Source organism: Mirounga angustirostris, unplaced genomic scaffold (assembly GCF_029215605.1).
Source record: "Mirounga angustirostris isolate CCGP_5_RB_7025 unplaced genomic scaffold, mMirAng1.0.hap1 SCAF_6, whole genome shotgun sequence".
NCBI lineage: Eukaryota > Metazoa > Chordata > Mammalia > Carnivora > Phocidae > Mirounga > Mirounga angustirostris.
The window spans coordinates 75,909,181-75,936,947 of record NW_026991714.1 but is presented as its reverse complement, the minus strand read 5'-3'; the positions used below and the strand labels follow the sequence as shown (position 1 = coordinate 75,936,947).

The window sequence follows — 27,767 nt, the reverse complement described above, 5'->3', positions numbered from 1 at the left end:
GTGAACGCACCAGTGCTGTCCTTCCTCCAGTGGAAAAGACCATCCTCTTCTCGGTCCTCCGGGCAGAACCAGGGACCATCCACAGTTGCTTTTCCATGACCCCCGTCCCCTTCCAGTCCCCAGAGAAAGGTCGTTTGGTTTCTGCATTATCTCTTGCATTCATCCAGACTTGAACCCGCATCCCTTCCTGCCTGGATTCCACCTAGCCGTCCGCTCTCTACCCTGACCTCCTTCCCCTCACCCGACTGCTGGCAGTCCTCTTCCCAAGCTGGAGAGGGGGTCATGGTACCATCCTGCCCACATGTGCCCCTGGATCCCCGTGCCCTGAGGAGAAAGCCTGAGCCCCTCAGTTGAACGTGTCTGTGGTCTGTCCCTTGCTGTCCCTCTCATCCCCCCGTCCACTCCCTGGTGGTGGTTCCTTACTCCCGAGCTTTGTGCCCCCTCGAATGCCGTCTGCTGCACCGGTCTGCCTTAGTTTCCTCTTTCAGGGTCTCTGGGATGAGCCGTGCCACTCTCCCCCCTCCAGCAGCCTGGGCTGGGTGTTGCCCTGCACCTGCCAAGGTCGTGCTTCCACCCAGCACACCGGCTACTGGGGGGGGGTGGGGGGGGCAGTGGGGATGTGAGTGTGCATGCAGGACGTGTGGTGACAGCCCAGCCCTGGAGAATAGTGGCAGTCACACCTCATGTGTGTGTCCCCTCAGGTGCCTCCGTGGACATGTGGTCGCCTGGCAGGTGCGAGGGAGGCCCCTGGGGCCGTCCCCTCCTGTGGGGGCAGAAAGGGAAGTGAGCAGCGAAGCAGGGCAGCAAAGCAGGGCTCCTAAAGTTGGGGGGCCGTCGGTGGTGGAAGAGACCAGACTTGGAGCCAAAGGCCCTTCCTCTCCCAGAACCGGTCGAGCCAGGGCGTGTCAGAGCGATGTTTTTGCAGTCCTCATCAAAAAGAATTGGCAGAGGGAGTGATGTTGGAAAAGCGTTCTGCGTGTGAACTTTGCTTGAATACTCTCCGTTTCCCCGCTCGCTCTTCAGCGCTGGTGAAGTGCTCAGGCTCAGAGGCTGTGCCTCCCCGGGTTCCCTCGGCCGCAGGGACCGGGCCCAGGAGTGGCCTTCTGGGTTCTGCTCTGTGCGGGGCCCAAGGATTCGCCACATTTCAGATGGTCACTTGGGGAATCTTACTGATGTCAAGCGCTTTCCCTGCTTCGCAAACTAATACGGTGAGAACAATAAATTCTTAGTCCGTTAATAAGTTGTATTCTTTACATTCCGTTAAATCCTTTTTTTTAAAAAAGATTCTACTTGTTTATTTGAGAGAGAGCAAGTGCGTGAGCAAGGGGAGTGGCAGAAGGACAGGGAGAAGCAGGGAGCCCAACATGGGACTCGGTCCCAGGACCCTGGAATCATGACCTGAGCTGAAGGCAGGTGCCTAACCGACTGAGCCACCCAGGTGCCCCTCTGTTAAATCCTTTGAAAAATGAATTGGTTTCTTCCGTTCTAGAATTCTGGAGTCTCTGCATACACTTGCTCAGGACAGGAAGACGGCTCAGCTGCATTCAACAATCATGTTCTTAATTTCCAAGAATTTCTAAAATTTTGGAAATTGCTGCCTCTGCAGTGGGCTGTTCCAGGGAAACTACCCTGACTGTTTCATCTGTCCTCCTCTCGACCCCTCCAGCGTTTCGTGGTGGAAGAGCGTCTCTGGCCCGAGGAAACCTGTCTTCTCTCGGATTCTGTCGTGTGAGAGGGCGCTCGTCTGCATCTTCTCCTGTCTGTCCTCTTCCTTGATGATTTCCCCACCGTCCACTCTGCCGTCCACACACATCAGTGGTTTTCACCGTATTTTGTTCCCTGCTGCAGTTTGTGCGGATGCCTGGCCATTTTTCTGTGTGGGTATTTCTGCTACTGGTCCTGCTGTCCTCCCAGACTCAGTGACTTCTTCAAATTGACCTGAGAATGTCTGCAGTGGGAAGGGATCAAGAGACCATTTGCTTCATTGTCTCATTTTAGGAGTAGGTAAACTGAGGCTCAGGGGGGTGATGCGGCTTATGCAATTTGACACAGTCCTCCTTCGATGAAGTCAGACCAGAAACCAAGGTTCCTGACCCCTCTGTACCTCGTAGAGGTCCTCACACGGACTCTTCATGGCCTCCTGTTCCATTATTGTTAGCTGGGCAAGGAGCCTCAGAGCTGTTCGACCCTCACATGTCCCTCTTTCCCCTCAAAGTAGACGTCAAATAGTCATTCACCAAGACCTAACAATTTTTTCTGTGATTTAAAAATTTTATTCAGTTATTTAATTACCAGCAATAAAATTCACTCTTTCGGAGCATTTAGTTCTCTGAGTTTTAACACATGCACTGATCCACGTATCCTGTCCTGCAAACGGCCCGTGGCATCCTCTTCTCAGATTCCCTGGTGCTACCTCTCTGTAGTCAGTCCCCCCATCCCTAACTCCTGACAGCACGGATCCATTCTCTGTTGCTGTAGTTTTGCCTTTTCCAGAATATCACGTAAGTGGGATTGTACAGATTATCCCCTCCTGAGACTCACTTCTTTCCCTTAGCAGAGTGCATTTGAGATTCATCCATGTTGTTGTGTGTATTAGTAGTTTGTCCCTTTTTACTACTAAGTAGTAGTTCAGGGTATGGGCGTACCACAGGTTTTTTTTTTTTTTTTTTTTTACCCTTCATCCACTGCATTCCCACTAGAAATATGTGAGAGTCCTGGCTGATGTGCATCTTTGTTGGCATTTGATGTTGCCAGTTTCGAAAATTTAGCCATTCTGGTAGGTGTGCAGTGGTGTCTCAGTGTGATCTTAAGTTGCATTTCCCTGATGATCAGTGATGTTGAGTATCTTCTTATGGCTTATTTGCCTTTCTTCTGCCTGTTAATGTATATCCGTGTGTCTTCTATTATACTGTTGGTTTTACTCATTGTCATTACCATAATTGTATTCCAGGTTGGTATTGTGCTGGTTTTTTATATCAACATTTTGTCTCTATACTACAGTAGATTCTAGAAGTCAAGGCACTGAGCGAGGAACTTTATATACGTAATCTCAATTTATCCTCACAAAACCCTTGTGACAGAAGTAGTGTTTTATCTTATTGTGGAGGAGATATATAGACCCCATGTTCAATGGATATTTGTTGTGTGCCTGCCATATGCTTTAGCCAGGCATTAGACCTGTGTACTCGTTCTGTGACTTTGGGCAAGTCATTTAATTTCTGAGTCCGTGTTCATATCTGCTAAATAGGGATCTGTCTCACGATATTTTCTCTCAAGGTTATTGAGTGAGGGTTTTGAAGGAGAGTGTAGGAACCATGCTCAACAGAAGGTCTGGCCCATGGCATTTACTGAGAAAGCATTAGCATTAGCTTCTGGTCTAACACCTCCTACCGAATGAGGCTGTTCCTGGCCTGTCCTGGCCACCTCCCTCTGGAAAACTGCCCCTGGGTCAGTCCCCTGCTCCACTCTGGATCAAATACTAGAGTCGACACAAGATTCAGCCTTTTCCTTTTACGAAATGTGTTTCTCTGTTTCCTCTGTGTGGCTTACTAATAGACTGCCTCATTTGGCCAAGACAGATGGGATTGGACCAGTTTTGCACGACAGACCTGTGGTGCTGCAGTTGCCCCTGCTCAAACCGCCCCCCCCCCCCATAGATGCAGAAGGGACCAGTGGCCCTGGAGCTTGCTGGTGGCTAACCTGGATGCTCTGTTCCAAAATTCACATTTCATACTTTTTGTTTCCATTTTGCAATCTTTATATTTATCCAATAGCATGATTAATTAACCAATTAATTTCTTCTTTTTTTTTAAGATTTTATTTATTCTAGAGAGTGCGAGTAAGCACAGGCGGTGGGGGAGGGGCAGAGGGAGAGGGAGAAGCAGACTCCCCACTGAGCAGGGAGCCTGACCTATGGTGTGGGGCTCCATCCCAGGACCTCCCAGGACCTTGAGAACATGACCTGAGCCAAAGGCAGGTGCTTAACCCACTGAGCCACCCAGGCACCTCCTAATTTTTTAACTTCTTAATGTAGTTACAAACATACAGATTTGGTTGACACCACTTTATACTTTAAATACCTAACCTTAGGTATGGCAAAGGGGTGCTGTGAGCAATGGTATATGTTGTGTTGCTGGAATTTTTTTAATTTGTCATTTGCTAGTCATTTAGTCGGGTTTTCTCTTTCTTTTTTTTAAAGATTTTATTTATATATTTGACAGAGACACAGCGAGAGAGGGAACACAAGCAGGGGGAGTGGGAGAGGGAGAAGCAGGCTTCCCGCTGAGCAGGGAGCCTGATGCAGAGCTCGATCCCAGGACCCTGGGATCATGACCTGAGCCAAAGGCAGATGCTTACCGACTGAGCCACCCGGGCGCCCTTAGTCAGGTTTTTTCTTTATTGGCCAGATCATTTGGGATTTCCAGGAAACTGGAAATACTTTGAAGAGATGTTGCTATTTGTAATGAGTGCCTAAGGTTTTCTAATATCAGTAATAGAAAAGCTGAATGAGGGGCACCTGGGTGGCTCAGTCGTTAAGTGTCTGTCTTCGGCTCAGGTCATGGTCCCAGGGTCCTGGGATCGAGCCCCACATCGGGCTCCCTGCTCCTCGGGAAGCCTGCTTCTCCCTCTCCCACTCCCCTTGCTGTGTTCCCTCTCTCGCTGTGTCTCTCTCTGTCAAATAAATAAAATCTTTAAAAACAAAAACAACAAAAAAGATAAGTTGAATGAGCCAAGTGTTTACTTAGAGTCCATTTCAGCTCTGGTGTAACAATGTCTTACCTTTATGAATATCATCAAGGGTGATCTGGTTGGCAAGGTTATTCTGTTTAGGGTAGGACAGGAAGAGGAAACTGTAATATTAGCAAAAACAAAAGGGTATAGCAATGACCTTGTTCAAATTGTCAGGTCATCCGTTGTGGGGTGTGTGAGGCTTTGTCTGTGGGAGCACGGGTTGGGCTGCAGTGGGCTCCCCGTGTTCTCCTGTCCCCTTGCTGGAGCGCTTGGTGTGTTGTCCTCCCCTGGGCAGGCGTGGATGTGATGCTCACCCTCTGTGGGGTGCATCCCCCTTTTGGCTTCTGTGATCCCCTCAGCAGCACAGCACGCCTTTGAAGTGCAGGAGCCCAGAGGAGCATCCAAGACTCTGGATTCTGGAGTAGACGGCCTGGGGCCAGGTCCTCGGTCTACCGCTCGCCAGCTTCACGACTGTGCACAACTTAATTGCTTTCTGCACCTTGCGCTTCCTTCATCTGTATAATGGGTGTAATAATAGTGCCTACCTCACAGGGGTAAATGATTGTAAAGAAAGAAGAACCGTCAAGATGTGGAGTTGAAATGACCTGATTCTGGTCATCTGGTGCCATTGTTTTCAGTACGGGAGGTGAGCCTCCGGGAGACCCACAGTAACGTTTCCTCTCTCCTTCCTGCCCACGTGGGAAGAATTTCTCATTTCTTGTATTGAATGCCAGGGGAAAAGTTTGATAGCATGTTTTTACTAGAAATACAAATAATTATCATGAAAATGACTGTTGCCACTTAAGAAATGGAATTAGCTAAACTAAAAGGGACCTTTTTTTTTTATATAAAGCCCCCCCCCCCCAATAAAGCCCAAGTAGTTTTTGTAGAGTTACTGCACCTAAGATTAGTTATGGTAAATGACAGTCTCATCCTATTTATGGGTGAAAATATTAAAAACATAATCAGCCGTCTGTTTAAAACACAACACCGCACGATTTCATTGAAATGATTCGGCTCTGCTGCTTTAATCTTGAATTTGGCTGGGTTGCATGTGAGTTGATTTTTTTCCCATTTGAGATGAGCGCAATAAGGTGGGACCCCAGATGTGAGTCCACCAGGAGGAAAAACCGTTTGTGAATTTCATGTCGGTCTAGAAGTCCAATTTGACTTACACCCGTGGGCAGTGTGTGGTGCTGGCTGGATCTGCATCATTATTCTGAAGTCTGTGCTGATGTCCTGTGACTAATATGTTCCAGCTGTCTGGGTCACTACTTTGGAGTACTATTTATTTGCGGTAGTGATGCTGCAAATAGGAAAAGCTTTCCCTTTTGTTGGTTGAGAGCTCTGCTGGTAATTAGCAAAACAAGCATGCCTCTTATTTGGGAGAGATTGGAAAGGCGGCTGAAGGGTACATTGTACACAACCACAGTGGAAAACAATTTGGCATTACTTAGAAGAGCTGAACACGCGCACTCCCGCGCTCAGTCCTCCTCTCTTAAGCGTATACCCTGGAGAAACGCGGTATGTGCCCCAGGGACAGGCACTGGGATGTAAATAGCGTTGTTCATAATAGCAAAAACTGACAAAACCCCAGGTGATCCTCGGTGGAATGGAGCGGTGAGCTGTGGGTCTATTCACACAGAGGGAACCAGTGGTGATCATCAACCACGGCCACGTGAGTCGCCAGGGGTGAATCTCAGAATCCGCATCGGAAGAGGCAAGTCTTAATACATACACTCCGGTTTTACTTTACATTGGTTTTAAAACCTGGCAAAATGCAACCACATACTGAGAATATGTATGTGATGAAAACATACGCCCGAGCGGAGGAATTAAATCAGAATTGGGGCTAGCGGTTAACTGTGCAGGGGAGTGGATGGAGGGAGTCAGGGAGGGGCACACACGTCTTCCATAAAACCCCACAACCCCCCAGACCCAGCCGCTGGGGTATCGGGTGCACGGGCTTTGTTTCCATTATTCTCTAGTCTGACATATGGTCACCGAATAACAGGGTACCCCAAATGGAGCAGCTTAAAACACTGACCAACACTGGTCATCTCACAAGGTCTGTGCGTGGGCAAGACGTCGGGACAGCTTGGCTGGGTGGTTCTGGTTCGGGGTCTCCCATCTGGTTGTGGTCCAGGCAGCCGCGGCAGCAGCCGTCCTCAGAAGGCTCGGTGGGCTCGAGGTGCAGCTTCCGGGCTCCCCAGGGCTATTGTGCTGAGGGCCCTCCCAGGACAGAGTGAGGAGGCTGCCCTGGGCCCCAGCCGTTCAGATTCGACTCCCATTTCCCCCGGCTGGATGGAGAGACGTGCGCGTTCAGTGGGCAGTAGGAAAAGGGGCAGGAAGCTCCCCGTATGCTCAGGGGTGGGGGGCACCAGAGCTTGAGTGTGGGACGCAGGATCATTGGCGCCTCCTCCGAGGCTGGTTCCTGTGCTTGTGCACTTTTTGATCTACTTCACGATAAAGTTTTTCTAGACAAGCCGAACTGGGAAGCTTATTTTGCGTTAGTAATGGTGCGGGCACTCATCGACATGACAAGGATGTGGGTGCCACACGTTTGCAGTGTGGGGCTGGAGCAGAGTCCGTGGTGGGGGCTGACTACTGGGGGGAGGGGGCCCTGGCTGCTGACAGCACCTGCGGGGGGGTGGGGGCGGGCAGGGCAGAGAGGGACCCGGGGAGTACGGACCCCAGGACGTGTGGTGTCGACGGGACCACATGTGCCTAGATGTCCGTCTACCTGTGTCCCTGGATCGGGTGGAAATCTGGGACTCGTGATTTTTGAGGAGAATTCTCTGGGCTAAGGGCCACTGGTACTGTCCTGGGCTCACCGTGATATTGAAGTCTCTACCAGCCTCAACTGTTCTCCCGAGACCCCCTTTAATGAGAAAGGAGAGCCCACCCCTCACTCCCTTCCCCTACAAGTGAGGGTGCAGCTGGAAATGAACTGGACAAGTAAGGATAGGAGTTTGAGCTTAATTCATGCTGTGATTACATTGTGCTCGCAATGTGTGTTTGTTTTATTAGCAAGTTTTCAATTGCTGTTTCATTTGCTTATCCTCACCAAAATCTCTGAGTAAAACTGATGTTTCCAAAGGAGCGTCATGTGTTTTCCCTTGGATTTGGGTAGCTTTTGGCCTAACTTCCTGGTGAGTGTTCCTGGGGTTCAGGTGCTCCGGCGTGTGAGGCATCGAGACCCATCTTATCTCCTTGTGGGTTGCAGCATCCTTGGGAACAGGTGCTCCCCAGTTCCCAGGTGAGGAAGCAACTTGAGGCAGTTCTCTCGGTTTTTCATCGAGCTGGCGAGTGGAGGAGACGGGACTGAAAGCCAGGCACAGGGGCCCTGACTCACTTTCTTCAAGCTTTCGTATGTGGCTCCTTCACACGTTGGACGTCGATACCTGTAAACCTCTTTGTGCAGGATTGTGGTGACCAGTGCATGAAGGACCCCTTTAGGCCATCTTATGGGGACACCACGTGTTCCTCAGTGGTTCTGATGCCGCCTCCGTCCTCAGTGGTAGAGCCGTGCATGTCATTATACGGGACTTAGCTGGTTACAAAATGAGAGGAAATATCCTCAACAGCAAGTGATAATTGCCTTTTGTTGTGGCCAAGGTAAAAGGCACCTCTGGTGATGCTTGTTTTGCTTCCCTTCCCTTGGCCAACAGTGTTCTCTTTTGAGAAAAAAGGGAGAAAAAAAATACACGTATAATGTCAAAATTACATTAGGGGTTATTGTGTTTAAAAGGGAAGTATAATTACTAGTAGTAGTTATAGAATTGGTAATCATAATTAGAGTATTAATGGTAGTATTAAGAATGATTATTATTATTTTTTAAAGAATTTATTTTAGGGAGAGAGAGCACAGACAGGGGGAGCGGGGAGGGGCAGAGACAGAGGGGAGAAGCAGACTCCCTGCTGAGCAGGGAGCCCCCGATGTGGGGCTCGATCCCAGGACCCTGAGATCATGACCTGAGCCGAAGGCAGATGCTTCACCGACTAAACCATCCAGGTGCCCCAAGAATGATTATTCTTCAGGTAACAAACTGCCGTGCACCCCCCCCCCCCAGATGGCATGTGAATATGTTTGGCCTCTTGGCCTTGAGGTTGCTTTTGAGGAGAGCATTGTATGGGGTGGGGGGGCCACCTGTATGGTGAGACATGCCTTGAGCTTGGGGTCAGAAGATCTAAGTAGAGGTTTCATCCCCGGTGTTTTCTAGTTGAATGTCCTTGTCGTACGGTCATGATGTCGGTTGGCACGTGGTGGGTCTGCCTGGGAGACCCAGGAGGCCCAGCAGTCTGGTGTGGCTCGGAGGGTCCACGGGGGCCTCACGTGGGGTCTCAGAAATCCAGTCACACTAGGGCCCTGGAAGCTCCCCTGCTCTTCTGAGTGGAGGTTTTTGGGTGACGTCACGTGTCACTGCCTTGAGATTGATGTGAGTTAAGAGATACTTAATCAGGAATTTCTTTGTTCCAGAACTTTCTAGAGTGGCTGAGGCTAACGATTGTTCCGCACATTCAGGATGGGATGGATCAGTTTTTTCTCTTTTCACTTTTCTCCTTGCTTAAAAGCAATTTAGATAGAGCACCTTTTTAATCTAGAGGTTTGTCATAAATGAAGAATATTTTCTCAACTGAAATAGCTTTAATTTAATAAAAATCCTTGGTGGTAACATGTTGTTTCGCTTCTGCTTGCAGGCTGAGGGAGCATGAACGGCCTTGAACGTGCCCCTGGGCTTATTTAGCCATTCGCTTTTCATTAGGAGAAAGAGACGGCCATCCGCTTGAGAGGTGTGTAAAGATTTCTGTGCAACTTTTTATCCTAAAAATTTCAGACATATGGAAGAGTTAGAAGAATGTGCAGTGAGTTCCTGTGTATCCACCGCCTACATTTAACACTTGTTAGCATTTTGCCATATTGTGTGTGTCTGTTTGTGTGTGTGTTTGTGTGTGTGTGTGTGTGTTTGAGGACTTGTACATTTTTCTGCTGAAGCTTGTAAAAGTAAGTTGTAGGCATCATGACATTTTATCCTAAATTCTTCGAGATGTAGCTCCTAAAAATAAGGATATTGTCCCTTGAGAGGCATTTTAGAACATTCATAAACTATGTGACGTAGAGTCATTTAATTAAACACAGTTATAATTTCCTATTGAAAGGTGTAATTTTGGATTTATGATCCTTTCGTAGCCAATGTAAATGAAGTCAGGTTTTCAAAAATCTTTAAGCAGTGACTTATTTAACGGACAGATAGGCAGTGCGAACCTGTTTGGTGTGAGAACTGTCTGCACGTAAAGGATTGGGATTTGCACTTGCCCATGTGTCCTGCATAAGAGGATGGCCGTGTTTCCCTTGTTCCGTGTGCTCTGCCCGTCTGCACCTCTGGGGCTGGTGTTCCTGCGGCTTTCACAAGTAGACTAGTCGCTGTGCTTGAACGGGATCGAAGATCTTCACGGAGTTTTGAACCTCCCAGGAGAATGTGCCAGGGATATGCAGTTATGTCAAGTTGAGGTTACTGTGTTGAAACCAGTGTCCAAGACATTCACAGTGATTCCCAGCGCCATGATTTGACTACCCGAATTGAAACTTCCTATCAAATCCTGCAGGTGTGTTCCACTGTGATTGGAGGTGTAGATGGTGACGCGTCACAACCAGTCACACGGTCACTTGCTACCACTCGGTGGTTCTCTGTGGCTGTGCGCTGTCCCACGGGCTGCCCTCTGCTGCACGTTGATGGGCTCTCTCTCAACGGGCCCTGGGAGTCCAAGCATTTCTTTGTAGATGTTTATGAGCTCCAGTTGCCCGTTTAGAGCATGATTTTAGAAGAAGTCTATTTATAAGTGAGCCTTATAGGGCAGTGGAGGCTTCTTAAGATTCTTGTGTCTTATTTAGAACACAAAGTGAGAGCAGTGAAGTTTCTTGGAAAGACCCCAGCATTCCGAAGGAGCCATGACTGGAGTTGTAGGGCTCTCAGAACGATCTAGTTTGGTTTTTTGCTTTTTGGCCTCTGGTTAGGCTTTGAAAAGATGATGATGAGGAGGAATGAGGCTCCATTTGAGGCAAAAAGGCTTTGACAGATTGAGAAGAGAAAGGTGTCTGGGGCCCCGGGTGGGGCTTCAGTTCGCTCTCTGCCCCTGGGGTAATGGTTTTTTTCTCTGTCTGTTGAACTAGGGTATGCATACAGAAAGTGCAGTCTTGTTACATATACAGCTCAGTATAATTTCACAAACTGAGCACTCCCCTGTGACCAGCACCCGGATCAAGAAGCAGAACATTTCCACCACAGCCTCATGCCCCTATCTGGACCGTACACACCACCTCGCTCCATGGGTAGCCATGCTCTTGACTTCTAAGAGCATAATTTCATTTTGTCTGTTGTTCTTTGTGTGTGTGAATGTGTGTGTCGTATATAATGCAGATTGTACTGTTTTGTGTCTGGCTTTTGTCATTCAACAGTATATTAGGTTATCCCATATTGTTGCAGATAGTTACAGATTGTTCATTTTCATTGCTATGGAGCGTCGCATTGTGTGAGAATAAACCAGTTTTTTCATTCTATTAGATGCAGGTAGTTTCTGCGGGGGGGGGGTGGGGGGGTGGTTCCCCTGGCAGAAATGAGGATTACACGGGGTTTTATCCCCGTGGCTACAGTGGAGGCCGTCCTGGGTGTCCAGTTTCTGCTGTCCCATGAAAGAGGAATCCAGGGGCAGACAGAAGGTGGAGACACGCTGGGAGAGTGTGTGTGGTTTCTCAGTCCTGCAGCGATTCCCACTGCTCTTCCTGGGGCTCAGCACATCCCTTCCCACCTCGGTCCCCTGCTGACACACGTTTTCTGCCCCCTCTCCTCTACCACTTACCCCTCAGAGGGGACTGTGCAGAATAGATCAGACAACCGGCCACTGGTGAATAAAGTTCATTAGGTGCTGATACTAGATGTTCGACGGGGAAAGTCATGGGCTTGCTCTGGAACACCTGTGCTGTGGGTATGGACCCACAGGGGGGGCGTGGGCCACAGCCCTGGAAGCCAGCTGTGCCGCGGAGTTGAGCGTGTAGATGCGGAGGCTTGTGTGGGCCAGGCCTGTAACAGGACAGGAACCGGTGGGGGGGGGGGGGGTTGCTCAGTAAGGGGGGATGGGCACTGCGGAGTACGAGTACATATGCACTGCCCAATTTTTGACCCAATAAAATGTGTCTGGCCGAATTCGGCAAGCCCACCGATTTCGAACCTTTAGGGAATAGAATGTTCGTTGTGTAGAAGTGGTTCCCGTGGGATTTGGATATGTTTATGGCTAAATTTGGTTTCTGTAAGTAAAGTTTTATTCAAACACGGTCATGTTCATTTGTTCATGGTTCGTCTGTGACTGCTTTCGTGCTGCGACAGCAGAATCGAACAGTTGTGAAGGAGACCAGGGTCCATAGCTCCGGCGGGGATCGATGGCCCGCAAGACCTGGCATGTTTGCCGTCGGCGCTTTACTTCATAAAAGCGAGGGCACAGTGGTTATAACCTCTGTAGTTTTGAAATAGTCTGAGCCCATTAATTTTACTGTGAATGCCTTTATTTTTTCATTTATTTATCCAACAAATATTTACTGAGAAGCTACCCTGTGTCAGGGGTAATGAGCTGGCAATAGTCGCGTAGGCTCCTGCCCTTGTGGAACTTACGAGGGGCTTCTGTGACCTGGAAGCTCCGCCCCAGGACTGTGCTTTCTATGCATCAGAGCAGAAGCATGAAATGGAAACGGAATGACTGCATCTTCAGTTTTAAGTGAGTGTATGTTGGTTATGTTTCTTAATTTTATAATTTTTTTTTTTAAAGATTTTATTTATTTATTTGAGAGAGAGAATGAGAGAGAGAGAGCATGCGGGGGGTGAGGGTCAGAGGGAGAAGCAGACTCCCTGCCGAGCAGGGAGCCCGATGCGGGACTCGATCCCGGGACTCCAGGATCATGACCTGAGCCGAAGGCAGTCGCTTGACCAACTGAGCCACCCAGGCACCCAATTTTATAAATTTGATAAGCACTTGCCATAACATAATGGTTACTTCAGTTGTACGGCAAATGTGGTATGATCTATTTAGATATGGCCGTGTCTCTAAGTGTGTCTGAAAGTCCTGTTTGTTTCCATGTGGTGACAGCAGACCATGTAAGGCTGTGTAAGGTCGTGTATCTGGATTGGGCCAGGAGCTTTGACATGCTCATCAAAGCGAGCCAAGCAGAGCACCCATCTCAGGCTACTTGAATAATAAATCCTAAAACTCAACAGAAAGAACAGCATACAAGGTAATAAAGTTTGGAATGTGGTATAACGAATTCATCCATCCCCGCTGGCATGCTTATCTGTTTGCTCATGTGAGGTTGTAAAAGTTTGTTTTTTCCTAATGGGAGGCCATAGACTAGGGCATTGTCATGAACAGAGACAGGTGAAACTTATAGTATTGTTTTAACCCCGTTAGCATTTTCATGTATGCTCGTAGATGTTTTATGGGTGTGAGTCACTGCGCCGTCATCACCCCAGACTGTCCTCCGACAGAAGGGAAACGCCCTTGACTCATCTCAGGGCAAACCCTCATAAGCCGTTGCGGCTGCATTGCCTCGTTCCAGCCGAGACATCCTTTAGGAAAGTGAAGTGAGGTCGAACATTAATCTGGATGTTGTAGTTACAGTTGGTTAGCTGCGTGTAATAATGTAAGGATGGGAAAACGCATGAAGTCCTGGCAGTGTGTACTTCTTGCCTTAGGGGCCATCTGACATCAGGCAGGTTGCTCCTTGTCACCTTCTGGGTCCGTGATCTGGTGACGGCACTTTCCCCTGAAACGAGAGCCTCAGGGCAGCGGCCGTCTGCAGGAACTACAGAGACGAACATCAGCTGGTGGGAAATAGTTTCACGAATGGGGGCCAGACTCCGCACTGGTTTGTCTTGTTGCCATAATTCATAAAGTGGAGGTGTAGCTCCTCTTTATGAGGAAGAAATGGTACGTATTCATTCTCACTTTCCACTTTTGTGTTTAAAATGTTTTTACAGATTCAATCCTGGTCTTCATTTTAGTAATTTTTTTATAGTGGTGCAGAATGAGGGATAAATGAAAAAGGAGAGTTGAGAAGACCGACCATTGTTTTCCTTACGAAACTGGAAACCGTAGGCTTCACTGCTTTGGGTAAGAAGAAGGTGTTCTGAAACAAATTTGAGGAGAGGCCAAAGCACCTGATCTGTGGCATTAGAAAAACTGGATCTTCTCTCCTTCTAAGAGGGAGCCCTTTTGCCCAGAACTCCAGCCTCAGGGGCGTTTAATTTGTCAAGGCCAGCTCATTAAGGTTGACTTCCTCAGGCTCTGGTTTTGCATCTGGAGAGGGGTCAGTACTAATGTGCACACGAGGACCACGTGGTAGAGCGAGTTGTGGTTTAGAGAGTATCAGCATGATTCTCTTGGTTGCAAGTGATGGAAAACCAATCAAAGGTTTTGTCAGTGAAAGAAGCATTGTTGACTCAGGTACCTAGCTGATAGCCGGCGGCAGATCTCACTTCAGGAAGGGCTTGTCACAGGAGCTACGTGATGTCATAGGGTTCTCGGTGGGTGCCTTCTCAGGCTGCAGACGGTGGCCCCCCGGCAGCTTCAGGTCCACACTGTTCAGGGATCCTCCGGGACTGGGCCAAGGGCCTGTCCTGACGGGGTTTGCACTTTGTGCTGAGAGCCCGAGGTCAGCCTGTTGGTTCAGCTGAGGATGAAGCCCTGAGTCAGGGCAGTGCGGGATGCTTCCCTCCAGAAATCGGCCTGGTTTCCCGCAGGGTCGGTGGGTGCTGGCATAGTAATAATAATAATAGTAATAAATGCATCTTTTTATGTTTGCAAATTATTTTTTTTAAAGATTTTATTTATTTATTTGACAGAGAGAGACACAGCAAGAGAAGGAACACAAGCAGGGGCAGTGGGAGAGGGAGAAGCAGGCCTCCCTCTGAGCAGGGAGCCCGATGCGGAGCTCCATCCCAGGACCCTGGGATCATGACCTGAGCGGAAGGCAGACACTCAATGACTGAGCCACCTGATGCCCCTGCAAAGCATTTTTAGGTGTGTTCTCTTGTGAGACCTGACAGGAGCATCAGGAAGGTGGGATAAAGAAGTGATTAAGAACCCGGATGCTGGGGCCAGGTTGCGTGGGTTCGGTTATTAGCCACAGATGATTTTGACACATTACTTAACCTCTTGTGTGCCCCAGTCTCCTGAACCGGGCCACGGGGTTGAAGGTATCCACCCGCGAGCGCTCTGGGAAGGGCTGAATAATGGATATGTGCTGGGCACTTAGAACAGTGCCTAATACGTGCTAGTCTATCACTTGTGAATCTTTAAAACAGGCCCGCCAGCAGAGTGTCTTCATGTGACGGGTCAGGCACCGAAGTCCAGAGGTCATGTGACCTGGAAGGGTGACACCTGCTGTCAGGTCTCCTGACTTCTTGTGCCCATGCTGGTCTTTGTAAGGATTATGGGGGCGTTTGGAGTAATAATAAGTCCAGGGAGCAGAGAGGGAAATTCCCCTTGGTTCCAGAACAGTAGCCTGCTGTTTGGACGTACCTAAGTGTGCAGGAAGCATTGCTAATGTGCTCACGTGCAGTTTGGTCTTCGGCTTCCCCTACACCGAGTGCCCCCAGGCATGTTTTGGGAGCGTCACGACGAGGAAATCCACGCTCCCGGTGTCCCACGGTGGCGGGCAACATGCTCGGGAGAGTCAGCCATATCCAGGGTTGGCACTCACCCTAGAAATGTTGGCTGATTGTTTAATGAGATCCAGCGTTAGGATCTCCGAGGAAGCTAAGATTTCTGTGGTCGGGAGGTGACTTGACCCTGCAGCCTGGGGTGAAGACATGGCTTCTGTTGGGGAGAGGCTTGGGCCACCCCAGAATGCTGCCTCACCAGTTTCTTCATTAAGAATATCGTCCCACAGTGTTGAGAATGTCTTGTGGAGAAATTATTCAGATTGACTTCCTGAAGCAGGCTTGCCCTGGGTACTCAGACCTCGGTATGACCCAGACGTCTGAGGAGGGTCATGCTGCTTTCTGAGGACAAAGACAATGATTTCTTTGTACTGTGGACTCAAGACACTGGAAACTTAGGAGTATCGCTGTGGGTAATCTGTAATACACCCCAAAGATGCAGCTGTCCACGCAAGGGAAAACATGGTGGGGCCCACAGTTTGGGGGCTCCCTGTAGGGGCTTTTGGAGAAACACGGTGCTGCTCGAAATTTCCAGAGCTGGCTTTGCGGCCAGACCCACGCGTTTGGCCCCGCAGCGGCCTTGGCCTGTGCTCACCCTGCTGCTCGCCGCCCGGTGTGTGGGAGGCGCTCAGATATTTCTTGAATGAACAGATCTGTCTGAACTGTGCCTTTGTCTTCAGTTCGGGTTTCTGTTGACAAGAAGTTGTTTACCATGTGGATGTCTTTGGGAATTAAAGCTTCGAGCCCTCCGTTACCTCCTGTGTCTGAACACGCTGCCTTCTGTTGTCTCTTTACATGAAGGAGGTGCTGTTTTGAGTATTGATTCCAACACCTGGTTTTACAATGACACTTACAGTCCAAAGAACCCAACCCTGTTTAGAGAATAAAGGGATTAGCTGCTAATTCTGTAGAAACGACCCTCGGTTTGCCGAATGCTTGTGGGAATCATAATAGGTTCTGAGATTTCATCCTACTTACTTTGTTCTCAGTTCCTTGGGAGCTTTTTGCCGTGCTAAGTAGTCTGGGATTAAATATTAGTAGTTTCTTCACTTTTTTTTTTAATATTTTATTTATTAGAGAGCGAGAGATAGCGAGAGCAGGAACACAAACAGGGGGAGTGGGAGAGGGAGAAGCAGGCTTCCTGCTGAGCCTAGGACCCTGGGATCATGACCTGAGCCGAAGGCAGACGCTTAATGACTGAGCCACCCAGGCACCCCAGTTTCTTCACTGTCTTAACTTGACCCCTTTTTATAGGTGGGAAATCCTGGTCAGCCCTGTTTCCTGAATGTCAGCAACGGAAAATTCTTGTGATGATTATCCTACTTAGTATTCTCAACAATGCCATGACCCCACTGTGGCCGAACCCGTGCATGGTGGAGTGACCACAGGCTTGCTTGTACCACTCACACACAGTCTACCGCCGTGGGTAGGGGCCGGGCCAGCCAGCGGCGCTCCAGCTACTTGGGGGACGGAGTCTCCTGAGGACTTTCAAAGTGTGCCATGTCCAGGTCCATAACCTCCCCCAGCCTTCTCCTGTGCTCTTATTTTCTCCGACTAGGGTTTTAGAACCCTTGAAGCAGAACAGTGATTCTTAAAATTGGTTCCCAGAATAGGGACATCAGCGTGGCCTAGTCACATGTCAGGGGTAGACATTCTTTTTTTTTTTTTTTTTAAATTTTATTTATTTATTTGAGAGAGAGAGCATGAGTAGGGGGGTAGGGGCAGAGGCAGAGAGGGACAAGCAGACTCTCCACTGAGCAGGGAGCCCGATGCGGGGCTCGATCCCAGGACCCTGGGATCATGACCTGAGCCGAAGGCAGAAGCTTAACCCACTGAGCCACCCAGGCGCCCAGGGGTAGACATTCTTAAGTCCCAGGCAAACCTACTGGATCAGGGTCCTGCGGGTGAGGTCTAGCAAACCGTGTTTTAATGAGCCTTCCAGGTGATGCTGTTTCTGTTTTATTTATTTTTATTTTATTTTATTTTACTTTTTAAAAATCTTTTTAAAAGATTTTATTTATTTGTTTGACAGAGAGAGAGACAGCAAGAGAGGGAACACAAGCAGGGGGAGTGTGAGAGGGAGAAGCAGGCTTCCCGCTGAGCAGGGAGCCCGATGCGGGGATCGATCCCAGGACCCTGGGATCACGACCCGAGCCAAAGGCAGACGCTTAACAACTGAGCCACCCAGGCGCCCTGATGCTGCTTCTGTTTTAATTGAATCGGACATATAACATCAAAGTTACTCTCTTGACCACTTTGGAGCATACAGTTCAGTAATGTTAAGTTTACTCACTTTGTCATGAGACAGATCCCCAGAAGGCTTCATCTTGCAGAGCTGAAACTGAACCCATCCACCCTCCTCCCCTCGCCCCTGGTGACACCATTCTACTTCTTCTGTGACTTCGACTACTCAGGACACCTCATGTAAATGGAGCACCAGACGATTCTTGGGCACAGTCAAGTTTGAGAGCCACTGAGGTCCAAAATCTGACCGGCTCATCCCCCTCTAGATCCTCACCCACGCCATTCACAGCAGCTGAACCATAAACTGTGAACACACCTGTGCATGCGTCCTTTCTGCACCCGTCTCTGCCACCTCGTCCCTCTGTGTCGCTTTGGTCAAGTTACTTGACTCCCTTCATCCTGACTTGTGGAGTTTGGTAAAAGAGATTAGACACATGGGAAAGTATTTTGTAAGTCAGCCGGTGGTACAAGGTTGACATACTAAGTGCATGCTAGACCACTCCTCTCTTTTTTGGGTTTGTGTTTGTTTTTACTGAAATTGTACCAGCTTGGTTCTTAAAGGGTTATGTAGTCCCACGGCACCTCGTGTCCCCTTTATGCTGATGCTCTCCCCCCCACCCCCTCTCTTGTTTGGTGTTTATTTATCTTCTGCCACGTGGGCAGGAGTCACGGATGCGCTCACGGTAGGCCCCTGTATCTGCGGTCAGCCGTGGTCCAGAAGCACATGATCCTCCTCTGAGAGGTCAGGGTCAGTCGTCACCTAACGCCTGGCCACAGCACCTGCATCACCCCCTCACTTCATCTCATCCCGCGGGCATTTTACCATCTTGCACCATCACCAGAAATCTGGGTGCGGCACAGCAAGGTATTTTGAGAGAAAGAGAGAAAGCACACTCACTTAACTTTCATTACAGTCTGTTGTTATAATTGTTCCATTTTAGCATGAGTTCTTGTTGTTAATCTCTCGCTGTGCCTGATTTAGAAATTACACCTTATCCTAGGTGTGTGTGTGTGGGAGAACACATGGGGTGTCTAGGGTTCGGTGCCGTCTGAGCTTTCAGGCACCTGCGGGGGTCTTGGAACGCGTCCCCCGCAGGTGAGGCAAGGCTACTGTATAGTATACATGGATTACTTGAACTTTCCTGCACATAGATTTTTTCTTGGATTTAATCACTGTCTTGTGTTTTTAAATTAAATTTTTTTTTTTTTTTAATTTTAGAGAGGGAAAGAGAGAGCAGGGGGAGGGGCAGAAGGAGGGAGAAAATCTCAAGCAGACTGTCCACTGAGCATGGAGCCCAGCGCGGGGCTCAGTCTCATGACCCTGAGATCATGACTTGAGTCAAAACCAAGAGTTGGATGCTCAACTGATGGAACCACCCAGGCGCCCTCATATAAGTTGTCTTGTTTTAAAAAATGTGTGTACTGATCACTAATTTGTGAATGTGAATCTGCTCCCCATATCTTAAGACTTGAGGTATTTCAGTTTTATCTTGTGGACAGAGTCAGTGCTGGAGGCTCCTGCCCAGTGAGATCCAGACAGCTGCCCCTTCAGGCCTCCCGGGCACCACAGCTCCACACGGGCTCTTCCTTCAACACCGCTCCGGGGTTTCTTGGATCCTCCTCCTGGACTGGCTTCTCTGTTTCCCTCACTTCATGTTCTCTCCTTTCTCCATTTACTCCCTTGTTGTGGCGGACCACATCTTCTGGAACCTTCTTAACAAATTACACGTGGCAGGTAAGACTTTGGAGTCGTTTTGAGTCTGAGACTGTCACGTTCGTATTTAGTTGACAGTCTGGCTGGGTGTGGAAGTCCCACTTGGACGTCTGCGAACCCCAGAGCGGGGAGGGCTGGCTCCTTGTCCTCTGGCTTCCCGCGCAGATGGAGAGAAGCCTCACACCTTCTGATGCCCGGCCCCTTGTTGGGCTGACTTTTCCTTTTCTCTCGAACTCTTCATTCTTCTCTTTATCTTCAGTGTTCTGAAATGTCCTGAGAACATTCCTTGGTGGGGAGGGCCTCTTTTCATTTATTGTGCTGAGATCCCCATGGGCACCTTCAGGCTGGAAACTCACGTCCTTTGTTTTTAGAAATTCTCTCCAAGTCATTAATGATCTCCCCTCGTCTTCTCTGTTCTTTCCCTCTGATGTTCCCGTCAACGCGGGCTCACCTGTCCTGCAGCTACCTTGGTTTTGCTCCCATTTTTTTTCACAGAGTATTTTCTCAACTTCACTTTCTCATCTTCTGTTAACGTTTTCATGTTTTCTGGTTTTATTTTCTGACCACTCTGTTTCTCCTGGTGGCTGTTCTCTGGATGCTTCTGTTTTGCAGAATCTTGTGATTTTAGGACAGAGTATTTTCTCTTAGTTCTCTGAGGGGATTAATCCTTTGGTTTTTCCTTCTTTTTGAAGCTTTTTCTCTTTTCCCCCTTGCATAATTTAATTTCTGTTATGTTGCTTTCTTGCCCCTCCCATTTCTGGCTTTCATGTTAGATACTTGCTCTGTGTGCCTGGTGATCCTTGAATGTCTGCTCATGCTTGAGAACGAGGCTTCCCCAGTGGGAAGATTTGGGCTCTTGTGTCTGCCAAGTCTGTTGCCAACATCTATTTGCCTTCTAGCTCTGAACGGTCTAAACTTTTAACCTCTCCTGTTGTCTCTGTCCCTGTGGCTTTATGCTTTTAAAAGCATTAATTGTTCTTGTTTGGGGGTTTTAGGAGGCAGACGGACTGTGTGTTCATTTCTCTGTCTTTAACAGGAAGTCAGTGTGGAGTCTTACCGAACTCCAGGGCAGGGCTGGTAGGGTTGGTGTTTGCTCACCAGCCGGGAGCGGCGAGCCTTCCCTGGCGTTCTCTTATTTTTAAGGCGTGATGTATATTTAGATGGTCTCAGCAGAGACCCCGGCTTTCCTGGTAACTCTGCAGTAGCTGCCTCCTCTCTTAGTGAAAGGCTTTCATCTCAGATATAAAGTACCAGTCAATTTATAAATAAATAGGCTTTGAGACAAAAAATAAGAATCCTTAAAAAAAAAAGATCTTTATTGATGTTTCTAAAAGGAATTTTCTGAGCGTAAGCGCATAATCCTTAGATTAAAATGCAGCTGACACATTAAGCCTTCTTACATAGAAAGCGGAATAATAGGCTTTAATGCCGTTTGTCCTTGACCACCCGCAAAGGGCGCTCCCGCGAGCCAGACAGACAGGACAGAAACACGGCCTGCAGAGTTAGGCTGTATTTGTGATTGCAATCCCTAGTAAACGCTTCAACAGAACCCTCACACTCAGATCGTCAGAGGGGCCTCAAAAACTCTGGTAAAAAGGGAACCTGAATTCTGAGAGCAGGTGTCTGGCGAAATTAAGCAGTTTTTAGGAGGGCAGTGTGGTTCTTTTAAGAGAGGCCGATGACCTGGGATTATTTCACGATGTGGCCCTGTGGTGACACGTGGCTGCTTTGTGTCCTTCCTGCGTGTTGGACGTGTCCTCTGTGGAGCACTCCCTCTCCACCCCCTAGCAGTGAATGGCACCGCCTGATAACCCGCCGGTGGCTCCTGGCTCCTGGCCCCGGGGGCGACAAGATAGCAGCGTCAGGGGACCTGCGGCTCTGGGCTCTGGGCGGTAACAGCCCTTCTGTCCCCGCTGACCTCACCCCGCCCCCGCACCCCCCCCCAGACGAAGGGAAGGGCCTCTTGGCCTCCGTGCTGACCCCCCGTGGAAGCTTCCCCAAGACGCTCACTTCTCTCCAGGGAGGGCTGCGGGCAAAACCAGAGACTGCTTTCTCCTTAAAAGCACTGACTTGTGATTGCTCTGTAACCTTTGGAGGAAGTCAGATTCATAGACTTCCGAAGCTTAGAAAGTCCTTTACTCTTGTTCTTTTTTTTCTTTTAAGATTTTATTTATTTATTTGACAGAGACACAGCGAGAGCAGGAACACAAGCAGGGGGAGTGGGAGAGGGAGAAGCAGGCTTCCCGCGGAGCAGGGAGCCCGATGCGGGGCTCGATCCCAGGACCCTGGGACTACGACCTGAGCCGAAGAGAGCCACCCAGGCGCCCCATCTCTTACTCTTGTTCTTAAAACCACCGACCATCTCGGGGCCCTTCTCGTTTTGGTCTTGAGGTGGAACTACAGAGAATGGGAAGCCCGGTCCTGCAGAGATGCCTGCTTGTTTGCCGAGTATGGAAAACCAGCAACTGTGAATGCACTGTGGATTCCTGCAGGTTAGGGAGGGACCCTCTCTGTGGAGCCAGCAACCCCTCTCCTCCTCTGTGTCCTTGTGTCTCTCCCTCGTGCCCTCCTACGCCGTCTCCTTGTCTCTTCGAGTGTCTGGGAGCGAGGGAATTCTTGGAGCTGTGTCTGTGACTCGGGCAGGGAGCAGAGCTGGTGGGGCTGAGGGCACACGATGACAGGTGAGCTGACCAACGTGTGGGCGAGGTTTCCCCGAGTTCTGTCAGCCTCGTGGCTGGTTAGAGCTGGTGCCTCTGCCACGATGTCCACTTTCCAAGCTCCTGCCCAAGTATGAGCGGAATATTTCCTTGCTTACTCTCAGCTTCACTGAAGCACCCTAAGGCTTCTGAAAGACTTTTTTAAATTCTGAGGGTAAGCAAAGGAAAATAAACCTTTTCTTAAATTAAGTTAAATTTATTTATTTATTTATTTTTAATTAAAAGGAGAACCACGAGCATTCTTTGCAGGAAACATGGTTTCAGGTCTCGGCCAGAGCTAGCTTGCTCCCAGGGCATGAGGCCCTAGGTCTGTGCCGTTCTTTGTAGATTGCTAGAAAAGAGTGTGGGAGGAATCAGACATTTACAGTTTGCAGGTGATTTAGATTATGTGGCAGCCGTCATGTAAACGGCCACCATGATGTTGCACTTCGCGTGTGTATCGATTCCAGTTTGTAGTGATCACACGCGTGCCCTACAGTGTAAGCGGGTGATGCCAGGAACAGTGATGCTGGCGAAGGAAGAGTTACATTTCTGAGCTTGCTGATTTTGTGACTCCGAACCTATATGAGACAGACCCCAGCTTTGTCATTTGTGATTTCAGATTGCCCTGAACAGGCCCCCTCGTCGGGTTGAGAATTTTAACCACTTCGTTGCTTCCCTGTGGAAAAAATTGCTCTTCAGACAGAGCGTGAATGAAATATTCTGTCCATTGTGGGACACCCCCTGCTCTCGGAGGGGGGAGGAGAAGAAAGGGCGGCATTTATGGAATTCGGCGATTCTGCTCAAAGGCGTGTGTTCCTCCGGCTGCAGCTGTGGTGGCCACTGGAAGGAGAGAGGGACGGGGGGAGGCTGAGAGGCTGTGACATCGGCGTCCTTGGTGAGGGGTTTCAGAGGTTGCTGGCTTCTCACGTAAGACCCCGGTCTCTGGTGCCTTTTGTGGGGGCCACGGTTGTAACATTGAGAGATTCGCTGTTGAGTCCATAATGGGGGTGGGGTCTCACCTGCGGATGAGCTGCTTTAGCATGTCCGTCCCCCACCTTCTTGTGGGGCGTCTCTCGGGTCAGAAGCTGGGGCCCAGTGAGAATGCTGGCTGGGTTGTGGGGTTACCAGCTGGGGGTCCCCTGGTCTCTAACATGGGAAGTGTGATACTCCTGAGATGGTGCTCTAGTGGAGGGTGGTGCTCGGCGGGGAGGCGGAATGGGGTTGGGGCCCTGGGAGCCAAATAGCCCTGGGAAGATGAGAAGCGTGTGGTTTTTGAGATGAACGGTTATACTCCTTCGCTTTATTTTTCGTTTGGTTTCCTGTAGAACTTAGCAAAGGCCCTCAGAAGGCGCTGGACTTGTTTTTGCCATCGCTTTCAGGGTCGAGTGTGGGCCCTGGAGCCCGAGCGTGGTGCTTGCCGGCAGCGATGCTCCCTGGGGAGGGGCTTCCAGGAAAGCTTTCTGGAAGGTTCCCGGTCAGTGTTCCCAGCTCTGGGCTGCGGTCTGCTTTAATGATGGAGGCAGGTCCTGTGGTTTGTTCCCCTAACCTGCACACCAAGAGAGGAGAATGAGGAGGGAGAGGACAAGAGCTTATACAGAAAGGGCAGAAGAGCAGAACGAAAAGATCTCTTTCCAACTGGCAGACATCCACAGCTTGTTTATATTTCGTTTAAAAAGTTAACAAACAAGTGGGCATTCTCTGCAGTACTGTGTTTCCTACTAATTTTGGCAAGGTCGCCGTCTTGGTTTTAGCAGTGGAAACTGCTCTTCAAGTGTGTGTGCACGTGCGTGTGTGTGTGTGTTTTTTCTTTCCAAACACCCAGTATGCAGAGCAGATGACTGTGATGCTCTGGTTGAGGGTCCCTTCTGTCATCTGTCTCCACCACCCCCCCATTTACACCTTCAGCATACTGCCCAGAATCCTTGAATCTGGTGAATTCTGTCATTTTATGGGCAGGGTGTTGTGCATTTTGACCCTTTTGTTCCAGTAAGTGAGAATGTTGGGGGTATAAGCGGTGGAAAGGGTCCCACTGAACTTTGATTCCTCCGGTATTTGGGAAACCCCATGTATGCAGTATCCTAGCATCCTTGCTTATGAATCTAATCCCATGGCCGTAGTTTCAGGAGTTACTTCATTTTGACTAGAAGAAGGGATGTGAGCTCAGAAGAGGTGGTCCTTGCCGTCAAACCTGAATTTCTCCAACACGACGTGGTCAGCTGGCTGGGGGATGCCTAGCGCATTTCTGTTGGTAGTTAAAGAGATGATGTCGGGGTCAGAACGTCTACAGAATGCACGGCAGTGGTAGTTTCTCCCTGATTTTCCTGTGTGGCTGTTCAGTTATTGTTGGTGAGTGGTGTGCAAGAGCCCTAGACGGGTCTGGGTATAAATTCCAGCTTCTTGGCTGTGACCGTGGGGAAGTTACATCACCTTATATACCCTAGTTTTCTGGGCATCTTTCCCCGGGGGCTCACAGTATGCAGGCCTTTGCCAGTGTAAAACTGTTTTAAGAAATGGAGCGTGGCGTTCCTAGGTCAGCAGAAAACCCTGAGAGCGAGCCCAGACACCCAGACCTCCCATTCTCGTCACTGCTGCGTCTGCAGGTGTCTCAGGCTGCACTTTCTTGTCCCGGACAGAGAGACTCCGCCTCAGCGCTCCGTAGATTCGGTTCCCTTACTCATGTACGGGAGAGGGAGCTGGGAATGCAGATGGGAGGTTGTGTGTCGGTGTTTTCTCAGTAACGGTCAGGAAGCATGGCTGGGAATTATGAATGGGGTGGACGTGGTGGGGTCGGGGGGTGTGTGTGACCTGGCCACTGTGAAGGGAGGGGGCAGCAGCCTGGGGCTCTGGGGTGTAGATGGGGAAGGATCCTCACAGGTCCTCTGGCTCACAAATACTGGTATTCTGTCCTTTGGTGTGTTTGCTCCTTCGCTCATTCCTTCCTTTGGTCGAGCATTCACCAAGAGTGACTGAGCAGCATTACCTTCAGGCTCTTTTTGGGGCCATGTAAGAACAGAAGGTGTGAGGAATTTTATCTGCTTCCTTTTAATGGGAGGAAAAGGACATTTGGAGGAAATAGAAATATGTATGTATCGCTGTTTAAAAATACTGCTCTTACAGTACCAGATGCTTTTTGCTCCTGAAATGAAGATGCTTGAACGTCACTAGGAACGTGATGGTCAAGGCAAAAGCGTCTGAACGATCTTGCTTGTGTGTTCCCGAGTGAGCTGGACCCACGTCCCTGGTCCCCTCCGCATGCCCGACAGGTGGCAGCGAGAAGAGGGTGGGGAGACATAACGCTGTTTCATGATTTCTTGAAGGCAAACATTTAAATACACAATGTCACAATGAACTAAGAGATACCGTAGTTTAAACATTAAATATTTCTGGAAAGTCTAAGGTTCAGGGAATGTTTGGCTGAAGTGGGAACGGATCTCTTGCCCCGTTTCTTCCCTGTGGAAAAAGGAAACTTGGGAGCATTTGAAATAAGTGTATGTGCATCTGTTTTTGTTTTTTTTTTTTTATATTCTTATGTTAATCCCCATACATTACATCATTAGTTTTAGATGTAGTGTTCCATGATTCATTGTTTGTGCATAACACCCAGTGCTCCATGCAGAATGTGCCCTCCTCAATACCCACCACCAGGCTAACCCATCCTCCCATCCCCCTCCCCTCTAGAATCCTCAGTTTGTTTTTCAGAGTCCATCGTCTCTCATGGTTCGTCTACCCCTCCGATTTCCCGTGCTTCATTCTTCCCCTCCTGCTACCTTCTTCTTCTTTTTTTTCCTTAACATATATTGCATTATTTGTTTCAGAGGTACGGATCTGAGATTCAGCAGTCTTGCACAATTCACAGCGCTTACCAGAGCACATACCCTCCCCAGTGTCTATCACCCAGTCACCCCACCCTCCCACCCCACCCCCCACTCCAGTAACCCTCAGTTTGTTTCCTGCAATTAAGAATTCCTCATATCAGTGAGGTCGTATGATACATGTCTTTCTCTTTTTGACTTATTTCGCTCAACATAATACCCTCCAGTTCCATCCACATCGTTGCAAATGGCAAGATCTCATTCCTTTTGATGGCTGCATAATATTCCATTGTGTATATATACCACATCTTCTTTATCCATTCATCTGTCGATGGACATCTTGGCTCTTTCCACAGTTTGGCTATTGTGGACATTGCTGCTATAAACATCGGGGTGCACGTACCCTTTTGGATCCCTACTTTTGTATCTTTGGGGTAAATACCCAGTAGTGCAATTGCTGGATCATATGGTAGCTCTATTTTCAGCTTTTTGAGGAACCTCCATACTGTTTTCCAGAGTGGCTGCACCAGCTTGCATTCCCACCAACAGTGTAGGAGGGTTCCCCTTTCTCTGCATCCCCGCCAACATCTGTCGTTTCCTGACTTGTTAATTTTAGCCATTCTGACTGGTGTGAGGTGGTGTCTCATTGAGGTTTTGATTTGGATTTCCCTGATGCCGAGCGATATTGAGCACTTTTTCATGTGTCTGTTGGCCATTTGGATGTCTTCTTTGCAGAAATGTCTGTTCATGTCTTCTGCCCATTTCTTGATTGGGGATTCTTTGTTCTTTGGGTGTTGAGTTTGATGAGTTCTTTATAGATTTTGGATACTAGCCCTTTATCTGATATGTCATTTGCAAATATCTTCTCCCATTCTGTCGGTTGTCTTTGGTTTTGTTGACTGTTTCCTTTGCTTGTGCATCTGTTTTTTAAAGCCCACTTTGTGATGCATCTGAAGCAGGAATCCCAAAGTCGAGTGCCTCTGGGGGCCAGGCAGGTGACACGTCAGCGAAGTAGGTTGGATATTAAACGATCGCAGAGCCTGGGCCCTGTGACCCATTGGAAAGCCGCGTGACCCTTACCCAGGAGCAGACGCTGCTGGAACACGCCCCGTGTCACCATATGGTGGCCTGCGTGGGGGGTGGGGGGCCAGGTCTTCCAACCCTAATAGAAATCCAGAGTTTTAAGGAACTGATTAAAAGCCTTAATGCCAGACAGAACCTGTGTGTGGTTTGCTTCTGGCTTGTAGGCCATCTCGCAGAGCTGAGCCTCTTGGTTTTGTGCTACTAGAGTATATTCTGTAGAATCCAGAATACTCACAAAATAATCACCTGGGTGTTTTACATTTAGAAATAAAATTCTCAAGCCTGAATTACAGATGGGTCAGTTGGATTTGAATTGTACTCTCTCCGTTTGTTACGACTTCAAGCTACAAATGCCTTGCACGCAGTGGACCTTTAATAAACTTTGGTTAAACTGCTGTGAATGCTAAGGAGTCTAGTAATCTGCGGTCTTCTGGTTTCCAAGAATCAGAGAAATTCGAGAACAGAAGAAGCTGTTGACAGCGTAGCCCAAAGAAAATCGATCTGTTTTCTGGTTGTAGTTTCCTCTGCTGGGTCAAGCGAACAGAGGAAGTGTCTATTTGCAGAAACGAGGGCGCTGTCAGGAAGGTCAGGGTAATAGAAGAAAGACGAGGCAAACGCGTGCAATACCACTTTTGCAGTGTGAATCTTTGCTAAGTCTCATTTTCTGAGCTATCACTTCTCTGGTTTAGCTGCTTTTGATGTTTTATTTTTGTCCTCCTCTTACACTTCCGAAAGCCAGAGGTTGTCAGAATTTTCCAGCCTCGGTCCATGTGGTCTT

At 48.9% G+C, this 27,767-nt stretch overlaps 1 protein-coding gene across 18 annotated transcripts in view; it reads left to right on the top strand.

The window, feature by feature from the left end:
- Positions 1-27,767, top strand: part of SGMS1 (sphingomyelin synthase 1) — a 265,936-nt gene that overhangs the window by 21,191 nt on the left and 216,978 nt on the right. For 14 of the 18 annotated variants that reach the window (XM_064594555.1, XM_064594556.1, XM_064594545.1 and 11 more), the window contains one exon: positions 9,433-9,525. The exons of the other annotated variants lie outside the window; for them this stretch is intronic. The gene's annotated coding sequence lies outside the window, so the exon portion shown is untranslated. The remainder of the gene's footprint in view (positions 1-9,432; positions 9,526-27,767) is intronic. 18 annotated transcript variants of the gene reach the window in all.